Genomic DNA, 10893 nt, shown 5'->3' on the forward strand with positions numbered 1-10893 from the left:
CTGCAAAGTTCTACAAAGAAAACCCTGCAAAAAAGAGCGGTCTTTTATTTTGATTGGATAAACAGAAGCATCTGTGATGCAGGGCTGTAGTGTGGGTGCCTCTCCTGCCAGGCTGCAGCCCCACTCATATCTGCATGTGCCTGAAGCTCAGCTAATGTTAAAAGGTCCTCCTCACTCTGCTCTGCTCCTCTAGCATTGTGACCTGCAGGCTTATCCTGCCCAGTCCCTCTCTGTTCACCTCTCGGTCACAGCCAAGTGACTCTCCGTCAGGCACCACCTCAGCTTAGAGACTTTCTATGGTCAGAACAGAAGACGCACAGCAGTATCTCACTGCTGTATCTGGTAAATGCCACAATAACAGGCCTGCGCGGGCTTCCCAGTGTCCCTATGCCTGCATGGTTCCGGGGCTTAATGTGTGCGCGTGAGGGGCCAGATGGACACTTTCATGAGTGTATGAGTGTGGATTATTCCGCCGACAACATCTGGGGCTCCACATGGTACAGCAGACTGCAGTAAGACAGGCAGGTGGGCACGTAGAGAGTGTGCCCCTCCAGTGGGTTCTCTTACATCTATACCCACCGACAGGGCATCGTTGCAAATGGCAAACCGAAAGGTTACAGGACCATCCTGCAGGACAAATGCTCCTCTGGATCCTCGGACTCCATGTCCTTCTTCCTGTGCCAGCAGCAGCCTACTGTTTCTTGCTCTACAGCTCGAAAATATAGTCTTCATTATGTTATGTTTATTTAGAAACAATTTGGGGGCGCGGCGTCTTGCTCAAGGACACTTCGTCATGTGGACAAGAGGAGCCAAGGATTGGGCAACCACTTCTGTGATTAATAGCCCACCTACTCTACCATCTGAGCTACAGCTGCCTATGATATGAGCATGGCACTGCCATATTATCACATTATGTTCTGATTCACAGTCGTCAGTGTTCATCACTGGGTCAAACATGTGCATCACATGACAATGTTGCTGTAAAACTGCATTTTACTTGTGCAGTAGCAATTAGTCAATTTGTTGATTAATTAAGGGCAACAACATTGAAATAACAAGAACAAGATAAAAAATATTCAATTAGAAGCAAAGGATATTATTTAAAGTATCAGAAGTAACATTATAGGCTACTCATAATTCAGACCTGTTACTATTGTACTACTGTATATTGTTATTATATTAATGAATTATTATAACAGACATTTTAATGTGAAAGGGTTCCAGTCGTAGTAATGTTTTCTCATCCTTTCTTCTGAACTAAACTAAAGCTGGATCCAGATCCCAACAGTATTTAAGTTTTAATATTACAAGAAAACCTTTTAAACTGTTATGACAATTTGCTAAATAATATATTTGTCTTGGTAAATTCCAACATTATATTCATAATATTGAGACTTTCTTCTCAATTCTGACTCTAGACTTTGTTCCTGTAAGATTATGACATTATTGTAATATTGCGATATTTTTCTCCATGTGACCCTAATACTTCGTTGTAGCAAATAAACATAGTAGAGCAGAATATTAAAGCAGAGGTATAAAGTTGGGCAGATTAAATCCAGATCAAATTAAGTGTTATGTGGTTGGCCAGAGAGAGTGGAGGGTCAGGGGAGGTTGGTCCATTGAAGCGTCAGTACACTACACTACGACACCTCTGGAGCAGACGCCATTGTAACGGGCATTTTAACACTGGTACAGTATGTGTTATGGTTACAAATGTACCTACAAATTGCTAATTTAATTTTGTGTGAATAGTGTCAACTTTTATTCACAAACTGCACTGGGCATGCTCCAAAAACTCAACCCAAACTTATCAATGCTCCACACTCGTATTCGATTGAACTCCAGCCAGGGCCTTTGTGAAATCAGAGCTCATTAGACGAGTCCACCTCATAATGAGTGGCCAGATCCACCAGGAGAGATAAAGCTCCCGCTCAGCGCTGACTGAGACCCAGTCAAACACACCCGCAGCGCCTCACACCACATGTGAACGAGCTATTTGCTTTGAAGCACCAACACACAGATTTGAATCAGCGAGTCAGAGTGCCAAATGTCCTAGGTTGTGAGTGACAGGCGATCTGCTTTAGAGTTGGCTACCTGTTGAGGAGGATTAAACAAAATACAGATGGTATTTACATATTAAACAAACAAAGGCACTCTCTGTTCTGATGGACACAAAAGTGCTTTCATCAAGTGGAGATGGTTCAAAGCAGAAAGCCACAGATTCACTGTGGATTAACTATAACACATCAAATCTTTACCTTTTCACAAAACATCAAAGTTCTGATCAAGACTCTTCATTCCTCCGCATGTGTTCGTCATGATTCCCTCGCCGCTGATGTATAAGTCATACATGACTGTGTTTCTGGCCTGCGATAGAATCACATATGACCCTGAGATCACCTCTGAAGGACGAAGGCTGCTGAGTGTCCGGCCGTGTAGTCGGGGCCGTCAACACGACACGAGCGCGGCGCGCGGACTGATCCACCGCGGGTCGAGTCGAATAAATTAAGTGAATCACCAGCTGCCTCGTGCAAGCTCGCGGGATGCAGGGTGGCATGAGCACGCCATTACAACAATGATAAGGATATCTGCCTGGCCTTGTGTTAAAGGAATTACACATAGCATCCAGAGCCTTTAAGAGAGTCTGACAGTTTTGCGCACACTGGCAAGTTAGTATGACATGAAAATGTGTGTGGCTGCAGAACGGCTCGGCTGCTGCCCGGCCTGAGTCGGGGGCACTGCTCGGTTGGCTTGATGAGGAGTAAAAAAAAGAAAAAAAAGAGATGTGCTATTGTGATGCAAATGGACACAGCGTTGTGCTTAAACAATGCATTAATGTGTCTCTCTTGAGGAGATAACATCACAAGATGCACAACAACACAAAATGATGTCCTCTGAGGTTATTTAAAGCGATATGACATCACATCCTGACATTGCAAGAAGTCCTTACTGCCTGTCCAACTGCTTTTGTCTGCGGCTTTGATAAAAGCAGATGAAGGATAGAAGGCTGCGTCTGAACCCCAGCCACCATACGCTGGAAGCCCATTTACATAATTGTATGTATATCGTATTCTGCTCTGTTCTAATGTTTGGATGTAAACTGAATTGAAGACTTTATACGCAAACACGGGACAAAGTGTTGTAGCTTAAACACAGGACACGTGGCAAGGTGTCTGATAACTTTGTCTTCCACCTGTAATCTGATGCTGCGCAGAGAGGAGGGATCGGCCTCACTTCCCCGGGGTGATTTATGATTGAGGACATGCTAATAAAAATATCAAAACTATCTGAGCTCTGGTGGGGGAGATACCGGTCCACTACGTACATCATGCTTGACAGGCCTGTGCAGGAAATCGCCTGCTCGGTGATATTATGCTCGTATGGGTGCCCGTTGCCCTGCTCTTGAACACAATATGCAGCTGTTGTTTGTTTTTTCTGGGAGGGTCAGTGGGGGTAGCACTGCTCACACAAGGTGACATTTACGTGAGCATGTGCTCCTCCTCGCCTGACAGGTGAAGCAGCTTGAAATCATCGTCCAAAAGAGTCGGATTCAGACAACTGTCCTGGAAGGGCAATTTGTTCCACCACCCATTTTAGTTACATGAATGGGTTTTCATGTAACCAAAAAGGAGTGCACAAATCACCATAAACAACAACAATCAACAATTTTAAGCATGTAGTAGCCTGATAGCAGAAGAAATAAAGGACTTAGAGGAATTAGAATGAAGGAATTAGAGTAACGATTGTTTTATGAGCTGGCACATAGTAGTGTGAGGGCGCGACAAATAATTCCCTCAAGAGTAAATGTAAGTGAGTAAATTCTTTTGCTTTCTGGACCACCCGATTCTTCCAGAGGGGGGCATGGTCCATTCTGCTGCACTCCAATAATCTTTTTCCTTCCCAGACGAGTCATAGTACCAAAATGAAAATGTTAAAAGACTGTTAAAAGTGACATGAAATGTTAAAAAAAATGTTTTAAAAGGAGTTTAGCTTCAAGTAAATGCAACTGTATTATTTCGTTTCAATGTAATCAGTCTTTGCATCAAATTTAAGTTGTGAGTCAAACACTGGTCACAGGCACTTACTGTACATGTCTCTACAATTTGCACCTCTTTGCCGTGTATGATGCTGCTTGTCAGGAAGAGCTTTTCCTGCTTTAAAATCCGGTGCCAAAACTTCTGTGAGTTCAATTTGATTTGGAGCTGCACGGGTCACCTGCCCTGTAGGACAGTGACTCTGTGCTATCATATTACAGCCAGTGGCACAGGACACAGGCACAAGCTGCCCATACTGAATAAACACTAAAGGATTCATATCCAAACTCAGAAGAGAAACACATTCCAAATAGTTCATTAAAAGCCTCCAATGACTGCATGAAATGATAAAGTGCTGTGTTAACTTCTCACACAGATCCCACACACTCTCATACACTCTCATACACGCACACTCTCTCACCTTTGATGGATTTATATGGAGTATGGGGCGTGGACGCAGAGTAATTTAGTATGTGTTAAAAGCCGCTGCAGGGATGTAGCCTGTAATACTCACTCAATTCCACTTCCAATATCACTGTTTGTGAAATCTCAATGATTTTCTGTCTCGGTGTCTTGCCCGAGCACAAAATCATCCACAAAGTACACTGTCACAGACGAAAATGTTGTGAAACGTGAAATCCAGTGCAAACATCAGCCCCAGCAGAGCCAGCGATGTTGTCAAAATGTTACACTGATGCAGTTTTAGGCCTCGATAAGTGAATCAAACACATTGCTGTAATAATTAGCTTGTTCTGAAGTGCTTGTAAAACAGCAGATTGTACAGTTCAGTGACCTCATCGTGCAGTTTCTCTATATATGGTAGGAAAGCATGGACGTGTTTTTCTTCGTTGTCCTGCGCAAACAACCCCGGTGCTTGGGAACAGCCATTCATAACTCTTATCTGTGCCATGTTGTGTTAAGTGTTTCCTTGTAATCATAATTTTGTCCCCCTTATGGGCAATCAGCAAGTCAAGACTGTCAGATGTCAGAAGTGCATTTGCCAAACAGGAAAGCAGCTGTAGACATTTGCCACAAAGGCCATGTTTAATTAAGCGAGAAGCAAGATTTAGTGAGGGGAGGCGCTCTGCTGGAGCAACTTAACAGCCTCCGAGTGTCAGATCGACCCCTCTTAACATTACATGTGTTTGTGTGCCGCAAAAAGTTCTGTTTCTTCTTGTAAAAGACTTTTCAAATTGCCTGTGTAAATTAAAGTCAACAGGGAGAAACTTCAAGCTTCATCCTGTTCTTTTACTTTGGTCTCACTGTTGGCTTTGGATCAATACGATCGGTTATATCTGCTGACATCAGCAAAGCGAAGTCTGATTGAAAAGCTGAGGTTGTAAACAAGCCACATCAGGTTAGTCATCTTTTCACCATGAGGTTTAAGTAATATACAGTATGAAGATGGAAGACATGTCTCCACTTCCTCCCACTGTCCAGAAATGAGGCCAAAATACCCAGGATATGAACGCCACCATGTTGCACCAGTGACGACTTTTGGAGCCAGATTCGGCAGAATAGTGATGTGAGAATGGCGCTCGGTGGCAACGTGCCAATTGCGAGTCAGAAATAGCTGTCGATCATGATGTTTCACCCCATTTTTAGAGTATTAAATAGCTAATTAAATCCAAGCTGACTGGGATAATTTACTAAAACATTACATCTAACTAATAGATCGAAACCATCTTTGAGAAAAAATCATTTGACTTTTTAGTTTGGTCTATGTCCCATCCACTAACATGGAGGAGGTAGGGTTTATGACCTATACTGCAGCCAACCACCAGGGGGTGATCAAGACACATCAGCTTCACTTCTGTAGCTGTCGTGTCGTTTGTCTTTCTACAGTCTATGGTTTAAACAAAGGCAAACATACGTTCAAATTCCTTCAAACACAACGCACATATCTTGATAGTAATACTGTATCATTTTCTTAGATGATGCCTTCGCTGTCTCACCAAGGAGCATTGCTTTGTTCTTGTGTCGAACTCTACACTGGTCTGTTTGACCCCCGACCAACCAACTTCCTAGATAGCTAGAGTATAAAAACATACATGCTGCATCATCGCGACACACACTCGCTGTAAAAAGACATTGCATACAGCTTTTCCTGCTTTTGCGTTCCTTTATATCACTGCCTGGTGGTTTACAGCGTCCGTCCACTGCATTGGTGGGTAAATAAGTACGCACACATTAGTCCTTGTGGAAAGTGCACTCACACACACACACATCGGAGATTGCTTCCGGGTCACATCCAAGACAATGCCTCGAGCGGAAGAGACGAGACAAACGCTAACTCTGGATTTGTTGTCATGGTAACAGTAGTACACGCAGTTGTGTTTAATTTTATCCACGATTTTATCATCTGTGGGGTCGAATCCAAAATGGCTCCTGACATTATTCTCTAAAGCACAATTTGCTAGTTTTTCCCTAATTGCGTGAACAGCAGCAGCATAGTTTGCTGAAAGTGAAAAAAAAACATTATTTGCAAGTATCTCAGCGAGTGATTTGATGTTATTGTTTTTTTATCCATGAATATGATGAAGGAAATATATTTACAAAAAAATAGGATATGGAATAAATTCTAATTATGCTGGAATCATCCAACCAGCTGCAAATTGGTTGAATAGACTTTCTCCACAACATTAAGCAGCTGATAAACAACTAACATGAGTGCATCTTTTAAATAATATCAACACCCCTGTAAAATGCCTCACCTTCAGCTGCCACAAAACCCCCACTTCCCTGTATTTCTCTTTTTTATTTCAGACACAGTTGTGGTGTGGACTCGCTGTCTGCTAACGGTGCAGGAAAACATTCCTTCAAGACAAATTTCACCAAACATGAGCTGCTGCACCCTGACACTGGCAAAGTTACACTTGTGTAAATGTCAAGAGAGATGTGTCCTCCTTTTGTTTGCTGCAGACTTTGCCAGCAGCTCATTTCCTCCAGGAGCGCATTAACAAAGCAGTTAATTCTATCATTAATTAAAAGGAATCACAATTCAGTGAACACTTCAAATTAATCTATTGAGATTTGCTCTCACACACTGCTCACATTCTATTTTCTTTGTCTCATCAAAGAAATTGCGGCTCGAGAGGCATGTTTTTTTTTCTGTGTCATTTACGTCAGTCTGGTCCTGTGTAGCTCCGTCAGCAAAGCATGTCCCCAACACTGCAAGGTTTAATAGTTTGATTCCAAAGGGATTCATCCATGCAATAAATGAATACACTCATAGTGATAGCAGGGAGCTAACACAGGAGGGGTTTGGCTGAAAAAAAACATCTTAAAGAAATATGATGTGAATATCGTAGATCTAGATTGTTTAGATATGCAATATGCCCACCCACATATACTACTATAAGCAATACTTCTATTATTACACATGTTACTGCTGCTCCCTTCATCTCTGTCGGACGTTTTCATGTGTATAAAAACATTGATACACCTCTAACTCCATTTATGTTAGACACTGTTTTTGCTCATGAATGTTTTAAATATGTGCTCGGTTAGATCGAAATTTTTGTTTCCCTTTTAAAAGTTGTTTTTTTGGTAGTCTCTCCTCTCACTCTCGTCAAGGGTTAAGGGCAGATGATGTCGCACCTTGTTAATCCCTATGAGGCAAATTGTAATTTGTAAATATGGGCTGTACAAATAACATTTTAATTGGAATATTCACAAACTGATTTTAATCACAATTAATTAAGTGTGATTGCTGTTATTGTACCCCCTTTGTTAATATATTACCCAGGGTGGCCTCTGGAGTTGTGAGTTCATGTGAAAATGATGTAAAAGGAAACATTTTTATAATGAATCCAACATTTTGTCGAAAATATTGAAGATAATAGCGCCGCAACAAAACCAAAATGCTGGCCACACGGAGCTGTTTATCTCCTCAGTCACTGGAGTCGGGTTATAAATACTTTGTGCTTGGCATCGCCACAGTATGGAGCTACTTGGAGGGTGATGAGGTGCTAATTAGCAACTGTTAGCAGAAGTAAAAAACTACATCCACGGCACATCTTGCCGTTGCCACTGAACGTTCCGCCGATGATCCTTTCTCCACCACTCGCAGACACCGAGACTTGAGAGATGTCCCTTATTAACACTGTGTACAAGAAACAGGCTTTTTTTCCCTTCCTCCCAGGCAAGCCGGGTCTGACAAATTAAGGCTGTGGAGTCATTAGATTAAGATAAGAACTTATCTTTTACTCTGAGACAGACTTTTATCTATTGTATTTTCCTTCTCTCCCATCTCTCTCGTTCCCCCCCTCTTCTACCGCCCATTCACTGTGAGATTGTTAAAGTAATTGGGATGTTATGTGACCAGAAAGGCCAGATAAGTTTTTAACCCTGTCATGGATTAACCTTTCATGACTGAGGTAGGTCACAGGAGGTGCAGTTGGAGACATGTTAAGACTCATTTAAGGGAATCTTGATGCGTTATTGCTCATAGACGGCTTGTTTTTTCGGCAGGTACATGTGCCAGGAGGTCTGGATATGACTCCTGTACGCTGTCAGGGGTTATTAAAGCATAAAGTGTATTTTCGGGGTCGCTGAACATGTCTGGTGCGGTGTCTCCATCTCCGAGTACATCATTTGGAGACGTTCAGCCAGGTTCCGTCACGTGGTTCTTTGAAAGCTATTTTAAATGACCTTTTAAAGTTAATCACAGTCACGCTCTGTTGAACTAGTTTAAAGAGAATCTGCATCGGGAAAGGAGAAAATAGTAGAATCTCTCTGATAATTGAATCTGCAGCAGGATAATTAGGGAAGTAGGCCTTTGAACATCAAATAAACAATCACCATCAGATGCTTCATTTTTGTCTAAGAGCTGTGTATGTATTTGACCCAATCTGACGCTTCTTTACTTTTCTTGCGTTATTAATATCTGACGGAGGAATCACAGCCCGGAGCAGCGTGATTAGAGCTCTGAGATCTATTATTCTTCAAAGCAGAACATATGAAAACCACCTGAAATGAATGAGTCGGACCCCTATGGCAGCAGCCGGTGCATTTCTATGATCCCGGTGTGTTTAGAATCCTTTGTTTTAAAGGTCACTGCACCATCTCGTTGATATCTAGACATTTCTTTGTAGCGCTAATTGTGTCTACATACTTGACCACTTTGTCAGACAACTCCGCACTAGAGCCGAGAATTCAGAGGAGTATATATGCTGCTTGTTTACTGCGATCAAGATAACAAGGACAAGTCTGTGAAATAACGAAGGCCGTGGCTGATGCAGAAAACACTGTATTTTCCATTTTAATGGTGTTTAAGCGTGGAAGCTGGAGGAGAGATAGCTTGAAAAATGTAACTAAAGGATCGGATTCAGTGGGATCCAAATGGCAAGGGTAGCTGTTGGGCATGATGACGTGCCTTTGATGTGAGCTATAACTAGCTTTAAGCTCGGCTCGGGTGCATCATGGCTGCATCCTGACTGATGTGAGTATTCCATTTAGATGAGGGGCCCTTTGTCGTGTGAGCCAACTGTACCTTTAATTTCAAATTCTCTAATGTCTCAGATGGGGTGACATTAAAGGCCTAGGTCATTAGTGTATTGTAATGTTTGCCCACAACCGCGTGAGCTGGACTGTCATCCCTTAGAATTTTGTCACATTCATCAATGCTGTGCATAACGGGATGAGAAAGTATTTACATATTGGATCAAAATTGCCAGAGGAGAGCATTAATTATTGAAAAACTGACAGAATCAAAAGAGCAGCTTTTTCCTCTTCATAGTTTGTTGTCTGCACAGACTGAAAGCCACTCTGTGCCCAGTAAACACAATTATCCCAATTTTAAAGGCATCGCAGGCTCTTCTTTTTGTTGAGAGAACATGCTCGACACAAAGGCCACAGCTTCTTCTGTCACCATAGTCAAATGAAGGTTTGCCCTTCATGCTGCACTTCTCCAATAGGCTGTAACAAGCATCTGAGAGGGGGCCGTGGTGCAGCTTCTGGAGAGCCACCTACTGTACAGCCCGCATCCTTGTTTGTGTGTCAGGCTGCTGATGTGCTTAGTGGCTCCTGAATAATAGAGAGTGCATCATATTGATCACTGTCATTAAGCGTGAGACTTGTCCTGACTTACTTATTGAAAATAAAACACTGTGCTAACAAGGAAGTGCATGGACACAACCGTGCACATTGTTGTGCACATTCCTTCCAGGCCAGTGTTGGTTCTTGGCTGTTGTAGGCCTGCACATTAGTATGATTTAAGATATATGAATTTATGGAGGCCTTGAAATACATTTTTCTGCTGTCTGATAACAGACCTATGATAGATTATGTTTCTTATATTTAAATGATGACTGTTTTTATAAAGCTGAAACAGCTATATTCAAATTTTACTGCAGTAGATGAAGAACACTATGTATTATTATACCTGACTTACAGTCGTGGATCTGCCTACTAGAACTTTTAGTTTTAGCCGTAATTATTTTTATTTTAATGCATTTTCCCTTTGGGGATCATTAAAATTTCATCTTGATTTTATCTTTGTAATCCTAATCTTAAAATCAGTTTTTGCACAGAATATGTTGTAACCTGCTTTTCCACTGTTGCAGTTATCTGTGTCTATTTCATACTTGATGAGTGAGTCTCTAAAAATATTTTTGAAGGTGTCTCACATACCAGACATCTGTTTAAACAGAGCCATAATGGTGGATAATAGAGTTTGTTTTACAACACTGCCCCAGAATATACAGTAAATTATATGCATAGGCGATGGCGACAGTAAGGACTTGAAAATGCAGACGGATACATTTTACTGCATTTTCCCCCCGTCCACAGTGTCATCCCTTTAAGCTGCCAAGAGAGAGTAGGGGGGTGAATTCATGAGGGTCTTCTGTAATAGGCT

This window comes from Hippoglossus hippoglossus, chromosome 4 (assembly GCF_009819705.1).
Source record: "Hippoglossus hippoglossus isolate fHipHip1 chromosome 4, fHipHip1.pri, whole genome shotgun sequence".
NCBI classification, from domain to species: domain Eukaryota; kingdom Metazoa; phylum Chordata; class Actinopteri; order Pleuronectiformes; family Pleuronectidae; genus Hippoglossus; species Hippoglossus hippoglossus.